Genomic DNA, 25,178 nt, shown 5'->3' with positions numbered 1-25,178 from the left:
TTAAAATAGTACTATTTGGTGTTAATGCAATAAGAAAATGCAAGCAACTAAAATAGAGTAGAAGCACTCCTCATTTATAAGGAGGCCCAAAGTGTGCTTTCACAGTTCTTTTAGATCATCATCAAAAAGAAAACACAAAGTTAAAAAATTCCATTCTAGGCAGTTTGGCAGGACTCTCTTCCCACCCTCGAATTTCTCCGAATTGACTTGGTTTGTGCCTGCCTTATTTTTCTGCATTTAGAAGTCTAGCTCTGCAGCTTGATTTCAGTGTTCACCTCTGACCCCTTCAAATTCTGTAGCTCCCTCGAATTCACGTCTAGCATTTTGCACTGGTGAAGCCCTCGATGGCGTTCGGCCTTTCTGGCTCCTGTAGCCAGAAAGGGGAAGAAAAAAACAGGTTAATAAAAACTGGCACGCAGGGAAATCCCTGTCACCCTTCAAACTTCTGTGTTCAGTGCGGTCTGCTGGGAAGCCCACTAACCATCTCCCGTGTGGAATACATCAGCTGTCACCGCCCCATCTTCCTCTCTTCCCCGTCTATTCCACAGTGCACTCACTGACTGATCAATTGCTTTAAAATACATTCTGATAAAGATGGTCACTCTTCCCTCAGTTGCCCACCAAGGAGTTTTTCCTTGTGAACTGTGCCTTCAAAACCCTTCAAAATTTAACCTCAGCTTACCTTTACCTCCCAAGCACCACCCACCCCACAGTACACACGGTCCAGCCAAATTGGATCACTGTTTGTTCCCTGCGCTTTTCTACTTCTGTCCTTGCTCATGCCATTCCATCTGCTGCAATGCCTCATCCCCCCATCTGTGCCTTCTGCAGTCTGACTCGTGGCTTCATGCCCAACTCAGATGCCTCCTCCTCTGTGCTGAAAACATTTCCTGACCAGCCCCACTGGAAACGAGGCTCCCTTTGAATTCCTAGGTTACTTGGTTCTTCTTTCCATGACCCAATTTCACGCTGCCTCACGTTGTAGACATTCATGTGTGTGTCTCACCTGTCCCTGTGTAGAGTGTCAGGTTCCTGGAGGCAGGAACCAGGTCTAATTCACTTTTCCATTTTTCCCACTGTCTAGCCTAATGCTTTTGGCATAAAACAAGCTAAATACTATTTTCTGTGTAAATAGGAAACTGAAAAATCACAATTCTTGAAGAGGTGTGAATAAATAGTTTAGTACAGCTCTAAGTAATAGATGGTATTTTACCCTCAAAAATAGCATCAGCTAGTAAAGTCTGATAAATTTTTCCAGGTTTCAGGCCAGATAGTTATTTTCATGCCTGATCAATAACAAATTTAACAATTTGTTCCAAGGTAAAAAATGATCATTATAAAGAATAGGCAGCCAATTCTCACTCACTAAAATGAGAAGAGACATTTTATGCACTTGTAGGAGATCTAATGGGTAAACAGAGCAATGGCCCAAGACTCTGGTTCAAGGACATATTATTAACTGTCTAGAAACTATGTTTACAGAAAACAGCTGACCTTGGGGATCTATGAGCCCCTGTGCTTTCTGGCAGTTATTTTTTGTTGCCAACTTTAAAACATGAATAACAAATTCACATTAGTTCATTGACTCTCCTGAATTATTTTTACTTATTTATTTTCCCTCAGTGTAGCATATATTAATGGGAAAATGAAAATACATAGGGATACATTCTTCTCCTAAACTCTGACACAAAACCAAGGTCAAACATCATTCAGAGAAATGTTTTGGGCTTTAAATAAATAATTTTCCTCTGCTGGGCCCTATTAGTATAAACACTTTATGAATGGTCACATTTTTCCCCTGGTGGAGTTTATTTTCAGTCGAGTCTAAATACATGGCTTTCCCCTTGTTGCATCACTATTAGTTGCCAAAGATGTAATAATAAGTTTATCAGAAGGAGGTGTCTGCCATGCAGACATTCTTAGTTATGAGAGGACAGCACGGTAGAAATGTCCTAGTTATGAGGAGGGCCACCTCTTGATGCTGTTACATGACCAGCATTAGTTGACCAGGGAATCTACAGGTGTGGAGATGGCTCTCTGAATTCTGAGAATCTGACCATCATCAGTTAAAGGTAATTGCGGTTCTGGAGGTATTGCCTCCAGAAACACATTGCCTCCAGAAAACACATTGTTTTCAGAACTTAGAGGCACCGTTTGGCATCCCAAAGAAGTTCCAAGAAATTGGACTTTCCTTGGAAAGTTAAACTTTAAGCACACAGGCCGGTAGCAGTGACTTATAGGATCTTGAGAGAGATAGCTTTTCCTCCAGGACTGATTGAAGCTGAATTTAGTGTCATAATGTATGTAAAGAAAACCAAAATGCCTATCAGAAAGAGGGCATGTTTTATCACCCAGGGATGTACCAAGGAGAATTAGGGAGACACGCATCGACTGTGCCTTTCCAAGCACTGAGAGGGAGGAGAATATCCTCTTAGCCAGTGGCTGTTTAGTTCAGTATGCTGGTCGTATTGGCAAAGCTCTTGGCAAGATTACATCTAATATGGAGAGGGATCCAAATAGTTGTAGCTAGAGCATTTTGGGTCCTATTGGTATAACCACCTCTACTGTCAGCTGCAGACATCTGCTGTCATGACCTGATCCCATTTGCTTTTGATTCATTTGATGGGTGTACCTTCTTTCTGATTATAACTTTCCTTCCCATATAATTTTGCTTACGATAAGGAGATGAGCTCACTGTGCTTGTATAGAGAATTCTGGTTTTCGTGACACATATTTCTTGAGACAAAATAATAAATTTGATAACTTTGTGACTTGGGTCAAAGCAAATGGGTCTGTCTCCATTACTGACAAAAAACTTTCTGAGGCTGTGAAACTGAGAATCAGACTCTGGATTGTGATCCAGCAAATTCACAAAGGGACTGCCATCTTGTGAGGCTGCCGGGGCTACTGCCCAGAAGTTTAGCCAGATGGAGGCAGGGGGCGTGATTGCTCTGAGCACATTCTCTGAAAGTGGAACACACAGGGCCCACGCGTTTGGACATTTATGCAGTTTGTTCACTGCACAAGGGTATCTGCTGAGGGGTGGTTGGGGCTGCAGTCCAGCCCCCGTTTAGTTCTCAAGATAGTACTTTCCAAGCAGGTCCACCTGGAAGAAGCGCTCATTTTTCAGATTTGCAGAAAGGCATGATTTGGTCCTGAATTAGAGCCTTTGCAGTGGTTATAATACTCATGAAAAGTGTTTTAGGGCAAGTCGGTTTATATATGTATTTAAAACATCACTGGTCATATCCTGAGACTCTGAGCAAGGGTCTTCAAATATGTGGATGATTCATTATTATCAGGAAAATTTCTAAGTATGTAAATACGCTATATATATATTTAAAATATATAAAAATATATTTTATACCTAAATTAAATTTTTAATGTACTATGTTCATCATTAAATACATACAATAGTAAAAAGGAGTAAATAAATATAAATGTAAGCAGAGTATTTTGTGTACATCACTCTGGACATCACTAATGTAAGGAAGATGATCAAAGTGGGCCCTTTCTTGCCCTAATACTGCCTATACACCTAAGAAAAAATTGTGGGGACACTTCCTCCTGCCCAGAGATTTATCTTTCCTACTCATATCACCCTGAATTCAGAAAGCCTTCTAGTTGTCTATCTCAAATTCTAGTCACATAAGCTTAACATTTTCAAAGACACTAGAAAGTCTTCACAATAATGAATTCTGCCAATTAGTATTTAGGTAAGATTTTAGTCCTGACCATCTTTAAGTAAAGAGTGAAGTCAATTAAACATCAAAAAATTTCAAAAGCTTAATTTAATAAATACAATAAATGAAAGAATTTTATTTCTAATATTTTGGTTTTATGTTTCTGAAAGGTACACTCAAAGCATACAGCAAAGATAAAGATTAGCAAGTTACTGAAAATGTCACTCTTACTACCGATAAGAGCTGCAATCGTACATTTTATCTTTTAACTGGTTTTGAAAAGGAGCCCAGTTGACTGAGTCTATTGCGGAAACTGGTCATTGAGATAAACATTTCCCGCTGCCATGACAGATTTCCAGAAGTTTTGCTTCATTATCATTGATTACCATATCTGGCTGTCAGTTTAGGGTATTTGGTGATAAAAACTACAGTACCTTTCTTGTCTATGTCTATATTTTTTTTAGCATTGGCACCAGACTCTGTCTGCCAGAGCGATTCCATGGAGAGGATTAATTAGCCTGGTTATGACTCCAGAAGGTCTGTTCAAAGAGACAGAGCCCTGTATAAATAGGGTTAACCCCTCAGAAGTTACTGGAACTTCCACACTCACTTTGCATCTTACTGGAATGGTGTTCTTCAGAGGCCAAGGGAGTGTTCTTTATATCTGCAGGAGCTTCTAACAGGAAAATACTTCTTGTTTCTACTTGGAGAATATGATTCCTTGAATTAGTGTGATAAGGAAAGTGAAGTAAAGGGTAAGAAAGAGTATTTTTCTGTAGACTCTTGTTATCTATTGAAGAAAGTTCTAGCCTTTGACTACTTAATATTTACTGATATTTGACATGCACTGGTGAGCTTTGTTTGGCAATTATTTTGGTTACTCTCTTTCTCTCAATGCTCAGCACCACTTTTATGTCTACTTCTTAAGACTCCTCAAAAATACCAAGTATCTGGTGGGAACAGACACGTAGAAATGATAATCTAGAGCCAATTACACATTATAGACTCACAAAGGAAGAATTCTCATTGAATTAACATAGAGCAACAATATGATCTGTGACAACCACGTGTGAGTGTTGCTGGTAGGGACTTGTGTAGAGAATTGCTTTTCATGTTTTCCATTGAAATGCTGACTGATTATTCATACACACATATTCATACATTTATGGGTGTGTTTGCCAAGTGCTCATCCATATAGTATTTCATTTTGATCCTTACAGTTCTATGAATTAGGAAGGTAGATATTATTATCCTCATTTTGTTTATGAAGAAACTGAGTCTCCAAAGGGTTAAGTGCCTTGCTTAATGATGTTGATGATAAATGGACAAAAATCTTTCCACTGATCTCTAGATGTATATATTTCACTGCTTATGTGACATATATTCTTGGATTTCTCTTTTGCAATTTAATTTGTCCAAAATGAATTCTTGATTCTCTATCCCAAAGCTTTTCCTTCCCACTTGCCAATCTTCACAACTAAATGGAGACACTATCTTTCTGTTACACATGTTAGAAACCCAAGCATCACTGTTGATTTTTCTTTCTTTTTTAGCAATCCCCCACGTCCAAACCATAATCAATGTATCAGACATTTGTCAGCACTTCCGAAACACGTCTCCTCTCCACTTCTCTCCATTGCCGCAGCCAGTACCCTAACTGGACTACCTGTCTCCTGCTAGGCTACAGCATCATCTCCTACAGGACTCCTGTATTTCACTCTTACCCCCAGTCAGTTCTCCATGCAGCACCTGGTATGATCCAATATGCAAAGTAGATAATGTTCCGCTCCTGTTTCAAAACCTGCAATGTCGTCCCGTTATTCCTGGAGTGTGAAATCTGTGTTCTTTATCCTGATTTACATGATCTCATTCTGTCCAGCCTCACTTTGTGCCCCTGTATCCCTTGCTCATTATACTTTATCTAGTCTAATTTTTCTTAAAGTTTCTTAAACATGTTAAGTTCATGCCCACTTCAGAACCTTTGCACAGTCTATGCTTTCTCTCTGGAAAGTTCTTACATGATTGGCTCCTTACTATCTTTAGGTCCAAGCTTCAATATTGTCATTTTGATAGAGGCCTTCCATAAAAACCTCATCTAAAATAGCTCTCTTCCATTTTTTTGTATTTCCTCAACTTTTGTTTCCTTCATAGTGTTTATCCCAATTCACATTTTTTTGGAACTTATTTGTGTTATCTTCCTTTTCAGATCATGTTCTCCACCGGGGCACTGGCTCTGTCTTTTTAGTTTACCACTCTATCCTGGGTTCTTAGCACACTGTCTGGCACATAGTAGGTACTCAATAGATATTTCTTCAATAAATGAACCACTTAGTTCAAATTCCTCTTATGAACAATGGGAAATTAAGGTAGTTTGAGGTGAAGTGTTTTGCCCAGTGCAACATGAGGACTTAGTGACTGGATCCATCCCTTTCCATACTTGGTGTTGAATTCAGTTGGACAATGATGTAAAGGTATTGGAAATCATTTCCTGAGCCTCTCATTCAGGGATTGGGTGAGCCTAGTTCCATTTTAAACTAAACATTCAATTTAGGTTAGTCAAATGTTATGACTGTTCAGTTGGAAGTTATTTATTTATTTATTTGTTTGTTTATTTATTGTTTTCAACATTGAAATTGTATTTATAGGGGAAAAAACTAGGCATTTTGTTAAGAAAGCAGGCCAACAGCTTTTTGTTGATTATATGTAGAATTAAAACCATTCTTAGAAATTAATCATTCGAAACATTTTCCTTAAGCATAAGACTTATAACAAGTATAAATTATCATGCATCTATTTTTTGTCACTTTAGGAGCTTAACATCTACAATTTCCCATAATTTTTGCAAAACTTTATGAAATCACTATTATCCCTTTCACTTAGATAAAAAACAAAAGAGGTTTTTACAATTGGCAGTTAGATCTTTTAGTTTATTCCTGAATATCGGGACTCTGGCTTATCTACAATCATACATTCCTGATGACTTGACTAATAAGAATAATATAAATCAAGAAGGAACTTTACTACTAAAGGTCACAGTTTTGTTTAAAGGATCATTCTTTAGGATCAATCTGTAAAAGAATAATTCTTGGAAAACGACTTGACAGTCAGCACTGCCTTTTCTTTTTCATTTTCCCATCGGGATCCTCCTCCATTATAGCCTGCAGAAATTCCTGCAGGGGTCCTTCCAGCAGGAACAGAGATTATTCTCAAGGGGTATCCTATGATGGGGTGAACCCCCTGTAGCTAGCCTGGACTACATGTGGGGATATGGGAAGACACCGAGGCAATGCTTGTTGTGGTCCAGTCTTACATTTATGTTTCTCACCTGCACAGCGCCTTGGGTGTGGATGGTGTTTGTTCCATGCTGTAGACACTGTTGGTCCCATCCCAGACTCCCTTTCCAGGGCCAGTGTGCCTATCTGTCACTGCTGTGAGGGTGGGCTGCTCAAAGCTCGGAGCTGTACCTTTTCTTGGCCTAGGAAGCTACTTCATCTAGAAATGCTTGGGAGGTCGACTCCCTGCCACCCCCTTCCCCAGCTGAGGGCAGCCCACAGTCAATGACTGCCAGATATGAGGGTGAAAAAGCCTGGGCTTCTTCTCAAGGGGAGACATCTCTGTGGTACTATTCATGCTCCCAAGTTCCCCGACCAAGGGTAGACTTCAGCTGAACCTGCATCTCGGCTTCTCCTGGCCCATTCTTCCATCCCTCCCTTACAGATTTTTCCTGCGAGCATGCCCTCTATATATCACTTGCACAATGATCCCTGTCTTGAGTGTGGAGGCCCTCTTCAGCAGAGGCAGTCCTCGTAGGGGGCTGACAGCTGAGGACTGTGCCTGCAACACTCCCTGTAATGGCAGACCGGGTCCTTCATTTCGAGAGAAGTATCTAACTGGTGCAGGTACACGTACGGTCACTTCCGCACTTAGGAAATCCTGGGACAGACAGACACCCAGTCTACTGCTCTAAGATTTACTGTATGTGGCCTGAAGCCTCTCAGGACACACTTTACCCAAACGCCTGTCTCCAAGAATGTAATTGCAAAAATCATGCAGGTGGGATAGAGGCTGGCTCTTACTATTTCCAAGTTATCATGGTTGGTTGGGGCTGGATATGAGCATAGGCTTATTTCTCTGCTGCCTTCTAGCTGCTGGTCCAAGAAGAAGATAGAGTTGTTTGAAATCCTGTGAGCTCTATTAGGAGGATGGTGTTTTTGTAACATAAGATTATGAATTCTATTCCTAGTATCATATGATTTAAATTTAGCAGGGAGCTGGACTGGCTGTGTGTCTTGACCACATATCTATTAAAAGAAAGCCCTGAGCTACATAAGAAAGGCTCATCACAGCTTCTCGTGTTTTGGAAACCTTGAAAGAAGGAAGAATATTTGGGAAGTGAGAAACTTAATAGAAATTTGAGTAGACAAGGGACAACTAGACTCAGGAAATTTTCAATAAAGTGAACACTGTCAGCTGATTTGATCAAACGTAAAACTTATGACACTTTGTATTTTTATTTCCATTTTTAAAAACATGCACTTTTCCTTATAAACCTTGTTTTTTTTTTTTTCCTGATGAAAGTATGTTGAGTTAGTACCTCTTTCTGTAAAATGGAAATGATAGATGAATCAGCCATGACATTTTAAAATATGGGTTATAAAGCAGTTTACAAATTAGTACTCACACAGAGTGCTTGGATAAATGGTACATGTTTTGAGTAGCCCATCATATTCAGCAGGATTTAATCTAACCTCCAGACTTCTTTAATGCTCTAAATGTCTGATAGACCAGCACAGATATGAAATGGGCCAGTATGTTGTCTAAAACCCAAAAGGGGGTGTCTGTTCAATGTAACTGGGTAGTCCATTTAGCATAACGGATTTCACAATCTTCTCAGTGATCTTTTTAAGAGAAAGAAAGCCTCTTCACTTTAATTTAGACAGGACCTTAGAGGTGCTGTTAGACAGTAAGTGACTCTGACAGAACTTTAATCTTATCATGGCTTATGGTCCTGCTACTGAAACATGGGAAGAAGACCTCAACCACAGGAATGGAGTTTCAAAAGGGACTTGGAAAATTCTAGGCTTCAGGGTGCCCGGGAGAGAGGTAGACCCTGCTTCTGGTTGGTGATCTTGCAGCAAAACACTAAATATGGGGTTATTTCTTTCTTAGTTTCTTTTTTCTTCAGCTGGAAAATGCAGTGGAGAAAAGATGGTTTTGCCCCTTTGCATATCCATATTGAATTGAAGAACCAAATAAAATACTGAAGACCTAATAAGATTTAGCTTTCCAGCAATATAAATAATTTAATCAGATTAATGACATTGTTTTACCTGAGGGGTTCCATAATTAGTGGATTATTGAAGCCACGTGAAAGTTATCTGCCACTAGCACCTGGAGGAATTCCTGTTGTCTTAGACTGCGGAATCGAGCAATATGAATATTCCTGTCAGGCAAACTGTAAAGATAATAAGCCCCTGGCATTTTGTAAGCTTTATAAGTCCACAGATTTCACATTAAATATTTAAGGCACAGGAGGTGTTATTTGTTAGGATGTAGATAAAGGGAGTTCAACTGCATTTATTTCCCCTTTTGGGAAGTCTCTTGCTTTGTTGAAGATACTTTCAGGCCTTTATCATTGTGTTTCCCCTCTTATGTTTGTATATTGTTTCAGTTCCTCTGGAGGTATTCTTTGGGTTTTGTATGAGAAACATTCAAAATATTTTTACAGAAAGTTGGTTTGTCCTTTCCATATAAAAAAGAAATTCATACCAGGGGTGCAGACAGAGATGAATCAAGCACTATCTCAATATATGGCAAAGGCTAGAATTCTGTGGAAAGACCATCTCATTACTCTGTCCCCAAAATATTTGAAAACCAAGTTTTTTCAGCTTTATGTGTTCCACTCCTCTCGTTTATGTGTTATTTAGCGATGGGAAAAAAAGACTGGCCTTTAAATGCAGACCTATTATTTCACTTTGTAAATTTTTGTAAGACTTTTCGTATAAACCAAATTCATAAATGAGAAATTAGAAATACTGTGTGAGACCATGTTTAAATAGTTGGTGTAGAAAACACTGTCATGTGGTTGCCAGAGGTGGGGTGGGGGGTGGGATGAAATGTGTGAAGGGGGTCAAAGGTACAAACTTCCAGTTATAAAATAAATGTCATGGGGATGTAATGCACGGCATGGTGACTGTAATTAATAATACTATATTACATATTTGAAAGTTGCTAAGAAAGTATTGATAGATCTTAAAGGTTCTCATCACAAGAAAAAAAATTTTTGTAACGATATATGGTGATGAATGTTAACTAGACTTATTGTGGTGATCATTTTGCAATGTACACAAATATCAAATCATTATATTATACACCTGAAACTAAAATAATGTTATAAGTCAGTTATGCCTCAAAAACCCCCCTGCTGTCACCATAGTTTATAAAGAGGTGACAGCTGATTTAGTTGAAGCTGGACATGCTGCTGATGTGATGTGTTTTCAGATTAGAGCACGTTAAGTGAAGATGCTGTTTTCTGAGTTGGGTTCCATTCACTTAAGATAACAGATCAATGGGGTATGTCACACTCAAATGGGTAAGATGAGGAGAGATCAATGAAGGGACTCTTCGTAGACGCACCGGCAGGGTTAAGGGAGCCAGCAAGCAATGGTGACACACCCCAGGGCAGCAAGAATGGAGAGCCCTTCCACATGCAGGCCAGAAGGGGAAAGGGGAGGACGTGGTTCCCAGTCTCCTACAGCTGTAGAAGAGCGGCGCCCAACTAGCATTAGCGTGAATTATCACCGTAAGCAGTGGACCCAAGCTGCTGCCAACCCAAGATCTGGCAGGGAAGTAGCTGGTGGAATAAATACCCCCAAACCTCTTTCCTCTCACCCTCTATGCTGTTACCTCTCATCCAGTGAACCTAACTGGAAGCTAGGGGACGGGAGATCATGGTGTTGCTCTCCATGGAAGTCAGGTTCCTAGGCCAAAAAGCAGGGCGGGGGTGAATGGAGAATGGATCAGGGTGGCAAATGGGAATATCCAGAATGGTCGTATTTAAGAAGATTTGGCCAAGTTCTTCTGATAGGAGGCCTTATGTAGACAGTGAAAGCATTATAAGGAGAATGACAGAATTTAAATAATAACATATGCTGTATGAATTTAATGCATTTTTAGCTTAAGTGGGAATATATGTAGTATTGCATACACCACAAGACATCACTCCTGTTTCCCTAGAGAATTTATAAGATTATTAGCTAGTTAGTGGTAAGGGAATGTCTCCGTCATAATCACACTCAGGTTCCTATTTCCTTTTCTCCTATATTATCTACTGATCTGATGTGATGTGTGGGACTTATTCCATGACAGCCTCTGTTGGAGTGAACGTGACTTTGTATCAGGGGTTTTGTATTAATTAACAAACATTCTCTGTCCCTTTTTCTGTAATTGTTCAAAGTTCATTGATCAGACACAGAGTTTTGATACTATTTCTATAGCCCTGGCTATCTTTAGCCCTGTTTTTAATGTTTTACTGTACAGACCAGTGTAATGCTAATATTCAGTTAAATTTGCTAATATTTGGTGAAATTTACTTTTCAACCTAAGCTTTGAAATTTTTAGTTAATTAAAGGTATCCCCTCATGGTGTCTATTTTCTGCAGTGGCAATAGAAGAGATTTTATATACATCCCAGCTTTTTTTTAAAAAAATTAATTAATTAATTAATTTATGGCTGTGTTGGGTCTTCGTTTCTGTGCGAGGGCTTTCTCTAGTTGCGGCAAGTGGGGGCCACTCTTCATCGCGGTGCGCGGGCCTCTCACTATCGCGGCCTCTCTTGTTGCGGAGCACAGGCTCCAGACGCGCAGGCTCAGTAATTGTGGCTCACGGGCCCGGTTGCTCAGCGGCATGTGGTATCTTCCCAGACCAGGGCTCGAACCCGTGTGCCCTGCATTGGCAGGCAGATTCTCAACCACTGCGCCACCAGGGAAGCCCCCGTCCCAGCTTTTTTGAAAGGGAAGTTGTTAAAAAATTCTCCTAGGCAAAGTACTACCTTAAAATTTTCCCTGCTTTGCTAGAGTAATGGACTCTATACTTCCAAATATACAACTCCTGATAGTCTTCTTTATACTCCTTATATACTATTCATGATATTGTCCTAGGTGTGGCATCTTTTAGTTTACCCTTTGTCTATTTCTTGCCCTCTTTCATATAGGTTTAGCATTGAAACAGACTTTGTTTTTGAAGGAGAAAAATGAAGATACTTATTCACATCGTAGTAAAGGATTGCATTTAATTTATACTGTCATCCCTAGGTTTCCTTGTATGGGGAAGTATGAATATATAAAGCTGAGGGTAAACACTTGGGCTGTAGTTTCTTCTGTAAAATTAAATTCATACCTTTGACATAATTTGCAGATTATTCCATGGAGTTAGCCAACACAGGCAACATGGAGAAATAAAATGCCCATGGAAGATTTGTGCACTCTGTAGAGTTCACAGGAACAACTTCTAAACTTGCTGAAATGTTTTAACTGAAGAACTTTAAGATTGCCACATCATGTTAAAACTTTAGTGGAGATAACCAGTGACCTTGACCTACTTAAGAAAAATTGTGGTTTGTGTGCTTAAGAGGACAGTGCAATTAAAAATATTTATGTAATTGCTCTTCAGAGAGCTCTGACATTAATATGAGGTTATAAATTACCAGAACTTTCAAAAAAGCAGGGAGAGGGGGAAATTCTCAATGGGGTGGTCCTGGAATTTATCTATAGAATTGTTGCATCTTCAGCAAGGATGAAGTCACCATGAGGACATTCTAGGCAACTGGGAAGTTACTGGTGGGCTGATAAAGCAATTGAATTATAATATGGATCTAATTCTTCCGTCAGCAGCAATTGTAAGACCTGTATCAGAAACTTATCACCTCTTTTTAGAGAGATCTCCATCTAAACAACTAGCCATGCTATCTTTAATCTTCCTGGCGTTAGTGGTGGTCTAAATAAATCATTTCTAAACAAATACGTTTAAAACCTTTTACTCTATTTAAAATGCTAGGCTTGACTAAATAAGTCCCTGTCAAATTATAGTGGCGCCTTTTGCCGCGTCGCGGTCTCCATTAGAAACCCCTATTTTTAGAGATTTGTAACTCAGATTTCCTTAAGGGAGGAACCTTGGCACTCAAACTAGCGAGAGAGAGTGATGGTTACTCATTGTTATTGCTTACGCCTGTTTCTTTTTTTTTTAAAGTGCTTTGTTTCCAAACTGAATTATGGGAAAGCAAACAAAAGCCTGAAGTAAGTTTAGGGCAGCTGTTTTTTCTTGGCTTTTTTTCTCCTTTTTAACCAGAATCTTGAGCTTTAATTACATAACTAAAAGATCAAAATTAAATACTACTGAGAAAATATACCCAGTCTGTGCTGGATATGGAAATATTTTCTGACCCCTTCTCCATGTAATCAACCATATTTCTCTATTTCTCAAGATCTGAAGTCTTTGTAATTTCATTTGACTTAAATTCTTCCTAAATTCCCTCTGTTATCTATATTTTTAGATCCTTTTGTTAATCTTTAATATCATGTGGATAAAAAGTGTTTCTATTTAAAACATCTTAGATAATTTGTAGCAAATAGTAATTTTGAGTTAAACAGTGAATTGTTTGAACACTAAGTAATTTGGAAATTGTATGTAAATGTTTATCTCCTGTCCGTTGGGCAGCATTGTATGGGGATCAAGAACTTCATAAGCCTGTCTAATAGAGCCAGGTAGTTTTACCTGTGAATTAGTTTTTATCCAAGATCATGGAGTTGGACCAGAGGAAAAATGCCAGAGGTGTTGTAGTAGGAAAGGTGCTGATGTGAAAGTGGGTCCAAAGGGAGTTCTGAATCAAGAGGATTGGTTGAGAAACTGGAGGCAAGAAACAGACACAAATGGGTGAAGTTGAAGGTAGAGATGGCATGAGAAAAAGGTACAGTGTGGGGAATAGGCATATATTGATTGTCTGGATGAATTTTGGAGATACAGGCCAATGCCTATGGCTTCTTTTTGTATGTTCCAGTGTGTATTTCCATGATGAATCTATTTCCTAGATTCATTTAGAGTCATGAGTGTGGTGGGCTGGACACTGTGTATTTTATTTAAAAGTTAAAATTTCTAATTTTATTGGTACTACCACTTTTTTTAGATGGTGAGTTGGTATAATGTGGCTTGTTGTGTGTGTGTGTGTGTGTGTGTGTGTGTGTGTGTGTGTGTGTTCTATGGGTTTGTGGGAAAAGGAACCTGTAATAGCATCAGTTTTTTTTTTTTTTTTTTTTTTTATATCATCAGTTTTTAACTGAGTCTGTCAGGTAGTGTCTCAGGCTTGTGATAGGGTCAGTGACATAAAGAGAAGGAACTCACAAATTCAAGAGTTAGGACAAAGCTAAATTACTGGACCAATTCTTCCAACTAGGACAACTGGAAAAATTGGACAGAAGATTAAAAAAAAATCTGCTTGTAGGCAAAGGGAAAAACAGAACAGTGAAAGAGTGAAGAATATACTGGGCTAGGATGTAGAGGAGTTCAGAGCCCCAGGTAGAATTTTGTACTGCTTTACCCCTGTGGCAATTTGCTTATTCTGGAGGGTGTAGCTGAGAGACTTGACAGTGTTTTGACAGTGTCAGTTGACAAGGGCAATAATTGGAGTCCTCAATCACCAGCAGTGAGGTGGGATACTGGTGAACTCTCAACATTTTGGATAGGAATTTAAAGAGACGAACCCTAAGAATAATGGAAACTGGGAAAACATGACTTTTTTTTTTAACATCTTTATTGGAGTATAATTGCTTTACAATGGTGTGCTAGTTTCTGCTTTATAACAAAGTGAATCAGCTATACATATACATATATCCCCATATCTCCTCCCTCTTGCATCTCCCTCCCACCCTCCCTATCCCACCCCTAGGTGATCACAAAGCACCGAGCTGATCTCCCTGTGCTAAAAAACATGACTTTTTAAGACTACAGCTCAGCTGTAAAGCATTTCAATTTCCCAAATTAGAATGAAGTGAACCCATGTTGCTAGTTCCCTTAGCTGCCCACCAAAGTTGATTTTAAATCCTCTCTGGTGGAAGATAACATTCGATACTTAAAATTATTTCTACAAACAATTTTGCAAATACAGTGTTTGGCAAACAGTAAAAAGTAACCAGATACCTAAAATGACAAGAAAACAACAAAAACAGTAGAAAAAAACAGACCATGTAAATGAATTCACCAAAGCTCCAGATACTGGATAATAGTTTAAAATAACTATCCTTGTTATGTTTAAGAAGATACAAAACAAGACTAAAAATTTTTACAGAAAGCAGGAAACTATAAAAAAAAAACCTAAATGGAAATTGTAGAACTTAAAATTATAAAGTTAAATTTATGGATTCAGTGAATAGGGTCCTAAACATGTTAGACCCAGATGAAGAGAGAATTCACAAACTAGAAAGTAGATCAGAACAAAATATCCAGAAGTAGGTACTGAGTGACAAGATGGAAAATACAGAAAACAGCCAAAAAACATAGAAGATAGATCTAATATATTTATAATTAGAGTCTTAAAGAAAAGGAAATAGAAAACTGGAAAAGCAGTATTTGAATAGATAATAGTTGACAAATATCCAAACCTAATTAAAGATACCAAGCAGGATAAATTTAAAAAATCCATCTCCAGGCACAAAAGGGAAATAGCTAAGTAGGCAGAGAACAAGAAAGTAGAGTCAAGGGAGCAATAATTAAACTGATAGCTGACTTCTCAGAAAAATAAAATATGAAATTGTAAATCAAATAAAGAACCAAATCAGAATGTCCAGGGAGCTGGGACCAATCGAGGTAGCTAAAGTAATAGGTAAGGACAGAAAAAGTATTGTGGGAAGATGATAGAAACCTTGAAGTGAAATAACTCAGTGGTACAAGTTGTGGACTTATGTATGTGCATAAGTGACTGTATTTGTGGACTTTTCCTGACATCTTTAACACAGTGTACATTGGTCACACATTTCTGGAAATTGACTTTTTATCCCTGGTCTTTAGTGATTTTTGTTAGTCAAGGAAAAAAGAGATGTTACATAGCATTGTTCATGACCTTTTCACAGTTTATATTGGCTTATCTTTTTTTTTTTTATTGAGGTGTAGCTGATCTGCAATATTATATAAGTTTCAGGTGTACAACATAGTGATTCACAATTTTTAAAGGTTATACTCCACTTATAGTTATTATAAAATATTGGCTATATTCCCTGTGCTGTATACTATATTCTGGTAGCATATTTATTTTATACATTGTAGTTTGTAACTCTTAATCTACCCTATCCCTATGTTGCCATTCCCAACTTCCCTCTCCCCACTAGTAACCACTGGTTTGTTCTCTATATCTGTCCTTTTTGTTATATTCACTTTTTAAAAATTTTTTAGATTCTACATATAAGTGATATCATACAGTATTCATCTTTCTCTGACTTATTTCACTAAGCATAATACCCTCCAAGTCCATCCATGTTGTTACAAATGGCAAATGTCCATTCTCTTTTTATCACTGAGTAGTATTCCATTGTATATATGTACCACATATTTTTTATCCATTCATATGTTGATGGACACTTAGGTTGCTTCCATATCTTAGCTATCGTAAATAACACTGCTATGAACATTGGGGTACATATATCTTTTCAAATTAAGGTTTTCACGTTCTTCAGATATATACCCAGGAGTGGAACTGCTGGACCATATGGTAGTTCTATTTTCAGTTTTTTGTGGAACCTCCATACTGTTTTCCACAGTGGCCACACCAATTTACATTCCCACCAAAAGGGTTCCCTTTTCTTCACATCCTTGCCAACATTTGTTATTTGTGATCTCTTTGATGCCATTCTGACAGGTGTGAAGTGATATCTCATTGTGATTTTGTTTTGCACTTCTGTGATGATTAATGATGTTAAATATCTTTTTGTGTGCCTGTTGGCCATCTTACATGGGTCTTTTAATAGTTAATAATGGAGAAAGTAGCATGGACAGGCTTTGCCTTGCTTGATGCAAGAGAACATAGCTCATCACTAGCTGATATAAAGCTAGTCCAAAGCAGTCAGTATCATGCTATTGAGAACTCCAAGATAATGTCATATGACTATGAAAAAATACTTTATATTTAAGAAAGCAGAAAGGAAACATTTCAAAGACCCAGGTCAAAAATATTTTAGCATAAACAAATATTTTTAAAATATTGTGATTTGTATGTTACCACCAAGAAACATATCCTTGAGTTCAGCAGTCCTTGAAGTCCAGAATTGATCCTGTGTTAATACTTGCCTATAAAAATGGAAATGTTCCCCTCCCTGTTAAAACCGGTGACTTGTTACCATATTCTAAAGAAAGTCTTCTCAGCTGTCAGAGTGCTAAAAGCAGTCTCTCAATATTTCTAACAAGTCATCGTAAGAACTAGTATGTTACATTTAAAAACAGGGACTTCCCTGGTGGCACAGTGGTTAAGAATTCGCCTGCCAGTGCAGGGGACATGGGTTTGAGCCCTGGTCTGGGAAGATCCCACATGCCGCAGAGCAAATAAGCCTGTGCGCCACAGCTACTGAGCCTGTGCTCTAGAGCCCGTGAGCCACAACTACTGAGCCTGCGCTCTAGAGCCCGTGAGCCACAACTACTGAGCCCACGTGCCACAATTACTGAAGCTCACGCGCCTAGAGCCTGTGTTCTGCAACAAGAGAAGCTACTGCAGTGAGAAGCCCATTGCACTGCAGAGAAGAGTAGCCCCCACTCGCCACAACTAGAGAAAGCCCACGCGCAGCATCGAAGACCCAGTGCAGCCAAAAATAAATTAAAAAATTAATTAATTTAAAAAAAAGTTGACTTTAGAATCAAACAAAAAATTCTTAAAAAAAATGTATACAAGTAATATCATGCCTGCTTCAGATCTTTTAACACCTTTCAGCTGCATCTATTCTCATCATATTTCCCCCCAAAACTACATGATTTGTCTCTGTCTATTTGATATCATGATAAAGAAAACAAGCCAAAGAAAAGATTTTGGCAGATGAAAGGCATAATTAATGAAGATGTTTATGTTGAGACCTCAGACAACATGATACAACTGCCAAAAGTTATATCTGAAATTTGAGATGCCCTGAAATAAAGATAGACTCTGTGAGCGTTTTCCAAAGAGATCCAGTTCAGACAAGGACAAATGAGTAATGCCTGAACCAGTTGCGGAAAAAAGATCAAGAATGAGTATGACTATGTGTCCCTGAACCAGTCGTGAAGAAATGTAGGATTGAGGTAATGAGCAGATTCAGGGCCCAGGCCGCTCTTTGGGTCTTGCTTCCCAAGACCTATATAACCTGAGAGGAAGACTTTCTTCCTCCTTTGAAGAGCATGCAGCTTTGCATGGAAACACTTGGCCAGAAATAAAGATGAGCACATATAAGTGTCTTAATTCTATCATGTAGTTAATTGATTAATTGTTTAAGAAAAAAATGAGGAATTTATTGAAGCAGACGACCATTTAATATAGCATCCGGTGACCAATGTTTTCTTTCTGTAAATCCTTCATGCTAAAGGGATCAGCATTAGAAACTGTTCCATGTTGATCATTAAACTAAGTGATAATCTTTATAATCCCTTGGAATATAAATTCTGTGAGATGTAGTGTTATGGGAAGCAGAGAGGAAAAGAAATTCAAGCACTCTTTGCAGGCCTTGGCTTTTTACCATCTGCTTGTTGATTCATTGGTCCCGTTTCTTCCTCATCTGTTTATTTGCATAGCAGCACCAGCTGCCCCCTCAAATTTGAATTGCCTGACTTAATCAGACAGGCCCCTGATTGAGAACTGAGTTACAAATTGGCAGATGAATACCAAATTGTTTTTAATAAGACACAGAGTTCTGGGTGCTTTGTGCCCGTGCTATAACTGTTTGTTGGCAGCTACAATAACCAGCAGTGTTCCTTTCATCTTGAAGAGAAAGGCAAAAGGCATTCAGAGGAAGCCTTTGAATTTTGTACTCAGAATTTCCACTCATCTGCCTAATGTTCTTTTTTTTAATTAGAAGGATACACATATGACTTAATTAATCAAGCCTGTCTTAGAGAATTATGCATTTATTAATGGTTTCTGCACTCAAGCACATTATTAAGGGATTTGTGCTAAGCACCTGACATAAAGCAGACTAATTTTGCTTGCTTTGCTTAATGTATTGAGAAACGACATGTTGATCAGATTTCAAAACATTCAAGCTATGAACTAATGTCCTATTTAGAGGCTTTAAAAATTCAGTGCATTGGCAATCTAGCCTTGTAATGCTTTCTTCACAAGGCACTCCACAACGGGAAAGGGAGAATAACTTGATGAGAGGAAGAAACACTATAAGTAGAAGAAAAGGAAAGAGTAGAAGGGGAAGCCCCTGAGGGTAGGGCAGGGCCTTTAGAAACGGAATCTGTGGTTCCTTGCTTTAGTCTTTACATAGTTTTTGGTAACCACATCTGAACAAATCTTGCAAAGCCCCCCACTGGTTGTATGAATGGCTGAAATGACTAGGATTGTACCTACCGTATCATACAGACCTTGTCAGAGGATTGAATGTGTGAATCCGTATTCAAATGGCTGATAATTGTATTTTGAGCTCCTTATTACTGATCATTTTTGAATATTTAAACGTTTTAATTTATCACTTTTCTATTTCTTTTCAAGAATCTTCAAATACGTAGCATACAGGTAGGAATGAATTGAGTACAATTGCCATATTCTGTTTATTTAGCCATATAAACCTGAGTTTTATTAATTCTCTTAAAACTGACCATTTTGTTAATTTTTATTCATGATAGTGATTAAAAACATATCTGGTATGGTCAATACCATTATTAAAAAAACATTATATGTTGAACCAGGATTCCTCCACATAAACCATAAATATTTAACACATCAAAGTTCAAATTCTCATGGCTTCAATAACTGAAAAATAACATGAGAAACACATCACAGAATTCTCTGTATACATCTACAGTGAAGAGGAGCCTGGTTCAACCAAATGAAGAACAAGCTTCATGAATTCAGGGAATTTTTCAAGTGTTTCATTTGCACCAAGCAGTGGCTAGATGATATCATGGAAGGGTAGCTGTCTATGAGCTGCAAATATTAAAGTCCTGCCATTCAGCGTTGTCCTAGGAAAGCAGAGAACACAGAGGGCCTGAGTTCAGTGTACCGTGGTGGTTAAGAGAAAGCCTCTGGGGCCAAATGGCTGGCCTGCATTGGAATCTTGGCTCTACCACTTAGCAGTTTAGCAACCGCGCACAGCTCATGTAGCCTTTCTAAACCTCACCTCTGAAATGGAGTAATGGTAATATCTACTATCTAGACTTCTTGTGATAATTGAATGAAATGAGACAAGGAAGCATTCAAAGTATGTTCACATTATTATTATTAATCAGTCATCAGCCATGTGCTAACAGAAATATGTCTTGGTGTGTTTTTATTTTATGTAAATTCAATTATACCATTGGTAATGTTTTCCTCCCTGTATTTGTTAGTAGAAAAGTCAGTTTAGAATTTGTAGCTCACCTCTGTCAATTACATAGGACTTTGTTGCATGTATTTTCTTTACTGTTTTCTGTACTGCAAGGCTGGCTTCATCTTTATTTTCTTATCCTTATTAACCTTTCACCCTAATTTTCTTTCTTCTTTATTAAAAAAATCTAAATATATTATTTCCTTTCTCTGGAATGCTCTCCTTCTCTCATGTTGCTGATTAACTTCTATTCAGTCTTCAGATAGTCCAGGGAACTCTTCTCTGACCCATTGGATTGAGTCACATTCCTTGTTTTACACTCTCATAGTACTCCATTTTTCTTTCTCGTCTCTTGTTACTATTAAAAATATATAACGATTTCACGAGGTGGAAAAATATCTTGTTACTTTAACAGACAGCCATGGAAGTCTCCTTAGGAAGAGAATTATACTTGTTGGGAAAATACTTCAATATGCATTTGGAGTTGAAGCAAGCCTCTTGAAGGATTGCAGTTGGTCTGTACTGTATACTCAGCGCAAGGGAAAATCTGTTCTGTGAGATAGAGGAAGAAGAATTTGTAACTTTTGAAGAATTATCATACTTTCAATTCTATAATCCATAATTTCTACTCCATAATGGAATGAAAATAGGAGGAAAATAAGGGACACTGGAGGAGGTGGTGAGATTGGAAGAAAGTTGTGTACTATTCAAAGGGACCTTTCTTGGGATCCATCTGAAATCTTTAGTAATGACCAACAGTCCTGCAAATGCTTGGGTTAGGTGATTTTGTTGTAAAAACTGAATAAGGCGAGGCAGCTTAATGTAGGGATCAAAGTGGTGCAAGGGACAGATAAGGAAACCAATGTCCAAGAAGCCAGGAGAGTATAAGATTCCTCCCTTCCCACACAGAGTTGGTAGAAATCTTGGGGAAGACTTTAGTCAGCTGTGATCATGGCAGGGGAGTAGGTGGGAGGGTCAGTTCAAGGCAATTCTTCAGGAGCTCAAAGGGATGAAAAGCTCCAGCTGCCAAATAGATTGCATCTCTTCCTGTGATTATTATCTAATTATCTGTCTTCTTCCCATGAGGGCTGAGACTGTGTCTATTTTGTTCATTTTGAATTCCTGGAAAGTAGCTCAGTTCCTGGCACATTATAAGTTCTCAATGAATATGTGTTGAATGAATTATTGTTGTACATCTCCTTAGGTTCTTTTAGGAACACAGCCTGGAAGAAGGCAAGCTGGGACGAAGGAATGAAGGGAGAAAGTTTGCAAATAAATTGTACAAGGTCACACAGAAAATAAGGGTGGAGTCAGGATTTGAGCACAGACAGACCATCCCTAAGTCTTTTTTTTTATACAGTAGTATTATCTCTATGTTTTTAGACAAGATTTTGAGATTCAATGAAATTCAGAAATATGTTTAGTCAAGGATATACAGTTAGGAATTCAGGGAGATGGGATATGAATCTTAATTTGATCTCATATTCTATTTTTTCCAGTACATTATTTTATTAGGAATATTTCAGTTGTAAGTGACAGGAACCTAAGTTAAGTTGGCTTAAACACAATAAAGAATTGATTGGTTTTTTAAGTCCTGAGGAAGAAAGTCTCAGGCATGGAGTTCTAAATTATGCTGGTTGATCTCAGACAGACTTTCTCTATATGACTGAAAGCTTATAACCCAAATACTACTATCTTAGTAGCCTCCAGGGAAAGAACGTCATTTTCTTTCATATGCCAGCTGAGTGGTCCTTGAGAGTTGTCTGATTGGCTCAGCTTCAGTCATATCCCACCTAACTGGCCTGATTGGCCAGCTTAGGTCATGTGCCGTGTGTCTGATGCTTTGGCAGAGAAAAGACGTCTTGTATATTCAATCCCACCATAATCAGATACACTAGGAGAGAGCTTCCAAAAGGAAAGAATGTGAGAAAAATGAATGAACGACAGATGTTCACCCCGACTTGTTTCTGATGCTGTATAGAAAAGTGCTAAAGAGTATGGGTTTTTGGGCTTCCCTGGTGGCGCAGTGGTTGAGAATCTGCCTGCCAATGCAGGGGACACGGGTTCGAGCCCTGGTCTGGGAAGATCCCACATGCCGCCAAGCAACTGGGCCCGTGAGCCACAACTACTGAGCATGCGCGTCTGGAGCCTGTGCTCCGCAACGAAAGGCCGCGATAGTGAGAGGCCCGCACACCGCGATGAAGAGTGGCCCCCGCTCGCCGCAACTGAAGAAAGCCCTTGCACAGAAACGAAGACCCAACACAGCCAAAAATAAATAAATAAATAAAATTAAAAAAAAAAAAAAAAAAAAAGAGTATGGGTTTTTGGATTATGTACTTACAACTGATTCCCAGTCACTTCACTTTCCACCTGTGTCTCTTGAACAAGTTATTTACCTTTGTGAACCTTGATATTTTTCTTCTATAGATAATCTTTCATACGGTGTTACTGTGGTGAATAAAGGAGTCAATGCGTGCAAAGCACCTAACACAATATATAGTTTATAGAATTACAGTTTTAGTATTACTATTAGAAGCATGAGAGAAGAAACTAGAGGGTGTTCTTAAATCCATAGTGATTTTGAGTGGTTGTGCATATATCATGGATGAAAATTTTGAGATTACATTAAACTAAGGAACTATTCATTGTGGAATCTGCTCACAGGTTATTAGCTCTATTGATGCTTAATTATGATTACCATTTATTTCCATCATTAATATAAAGTATGCTTATCCCTTTGAGTCCTTGCTTTGTCAATTGTTTGCTCCATCATTTTTTTTTAAACTCTTAGATAATTTTGGGTTTTTTCCCCTCAATCTATAATAATTTAAACTACTCTCTTTTTATTCTTTCTTTCTTTATTTTTTTACTTCTTTTATTGGAGTATAATTGCTTTACAATGTTGTGTTAGTTTCTGCTGTACAACAAAGTGAATCAGCTATATGTATACATATATCTCCATATCCCCTCCCTCTTTATTTTTTATTTTTTTGCAATTTTATTATTTTTTTATAATAACTTTTTTGTTAACATCTTTATTGGAGTATAATTGCTTTACAATGGTGTGTTAGTTTCTGCTGTATAACAAAGTGAATCAGCTATACATACACATATATCCCCATTTCTCCTACCTCTTCTGTCTCTCTCCCACACTCCCTATCCCACTCCTCTAGGTGGTCACAAAGCACTGAGCTGATCTCCCTGTGCTATGCGGCTGCTTTCCACTAGCTATCTATTTTCCATTTGGTAGTGTATATATGTCCATGTCACTCTCTCACTTCGTCCCAGGTTACCCTTCCCCCTCCCCAAGTCCTCAAGTCTGTTCTCTACATCTGCATCTTTATTCCTGTCCTGCCCCTAGGTTCTTCAGAACCACTTTTTTTTTTTTTTTTAGATTTCATATATATGTGTTAGCATACGGTATTTGTTTTTCTCTTTCTGACTTACTTCACTCTGTATGACAGACTCTAGGTCCATCCACCTCACTCCAAATAACTCAATTTTGTTTCTTTTTATGGCTGACTAATATTCCATTGTATATATGTGCCACATCTTCTTTATCCATTCATCTGTTGATGGACACTTAGGTTGCTTCCATGTCCTGGCTATTGTAAATAGTGCTGCAGTGAACATCGTGGTACATGACTCTTTTTGAATTATAGTTTTTTCAGGGTATGCCCAGTAGTGGGATTGCTGGGTCATATGGTAGTTCTATTTTTAGTTTTTTAAGGAACCTCCATACTGTTCTCCATAGTGGCTGTATCAATTTACATTCCCACCAACAGTGCAAGAGGGTTCCCTTTTCTCCACACCTTCTCCAGCATTTGTTGTTTGTAGATTTTTTCATGATGGCCATTCTGACTGGTGTGAGTTGATACCTCACGGTAGTTTTGATTTGAATTTCTCTAATGATTAGTGATGTTGCACATCCTTTCATGTGTTTGTTGGCAATCTGTATATCTTCTTTGGAGAAATGTCTATTTAGGTCTTCTGCCCATTTCTGGATTAGGTTGGTTTTTTTTTTTGGTATTGAGCTGCATGAGCTGCTTGTAAATTTTGGAGATTAATCCTTTGTCAGTTGCTTCATTTGCAAATATTTTCTCCCATTCTGAGGGTTGTCTTTTCATCTTGTTTATGGTTTCCTTTGCTGTGCAGAAGCTTTTAAGTTTCATTAGGTCCCATTTGTTTATTTTTGTTTTTGTTACCATTTCTCTAGGAGGTGGTCAAAAAGGATCTTGCTGTGATTTATGTCATAGAGTGTTCTGCTTATATTTTCCTCTAAGAGTTTGATAGTGTCTGGCCTTACATTTAGGTCTTTAATCCATTTTAGGTTTATTTTTGTGTATGGTGTTAGGGAGTGTTCTACTTCCATTCTTTTACATGTAGCTGTCCAGTTTTCCCAGTACCACTTATCGAAGAGGCTGTCTTTTCTCCATTGTATATTCTTGCCTCCTTTATCAAAGATAAGGTGACCATATGTGCGTGGGTTTATCTCTGGGCTTTCTATCCTGTTCCGATGATCTATATTTCTGTTTTTGTGCCAGTACCATACTTTCTTGATTATTGTAGTTTTGTAGTATAGTCTGAAGTCAGGGAGCCTGATTCCTCCAGCACCGTTTTGCTTTCTCAAGATTGCTTAGGCTATTCTGGGTCTTTTGTGTTTCCATACAAATTGTGAAATTTTTTGTTCTACTTCTGTGAAAAATGCCAGTGGTAGTTTGATAGAGATTGCATTGAATCCCCTCCCTCTTTAAACTACTCTCTTTTTAAAACAAAAGAGACAATAATCACCACCACCCTTGCTTTACTCTATCTTTCAAGGTATCACATCTTACCATGAAAGACTTCTTGAAAGACTACTTTACTCTCTCGTCTCAATTCTCAGTGATACCTGAAACAACTTAGTCTGGCTTCTGCAGACATCACTGTGTCATTTAGGTTGCTCTCAGGAAGGTGATTGATACCTG

At 38.3% G+C, this 25,178-nt stretch overlaps 1 pseudogene; it reads right to left on the bottom strand.

Moving 5' to 3' along the window:
• Nucleotides 1–245: 245 nt before the first annotated feature.
• Nucleotides 246–25,178, bottom strand: part of LOC132368082 (ferritin light chain-like) — a 78,797-nt pseudogene continuing 53,864 nt past the window's right edge.

The sequence above is a fragment of the Balaenoptera ricei genome, chromosome 6, assembly GCF_028023285.1.
Source record: "Balaenoptera ricei isolate mBalRic1 chromosome 6, mBalRic1.hap2, whole genome shotgun sequence".
NCBI classification, from domain to species: Eukaryota; Metazoa; Chordata; class Mammalia; order Artiodactyla; family Balaenopteridae; genus Balaenoptera; species Balaenoptera ricei.
The sequence above is the reverse complement of the archived record's forward strand: the minus strand, read 5'-3'. Positions and strand labels throughout refer to the sequence as shown.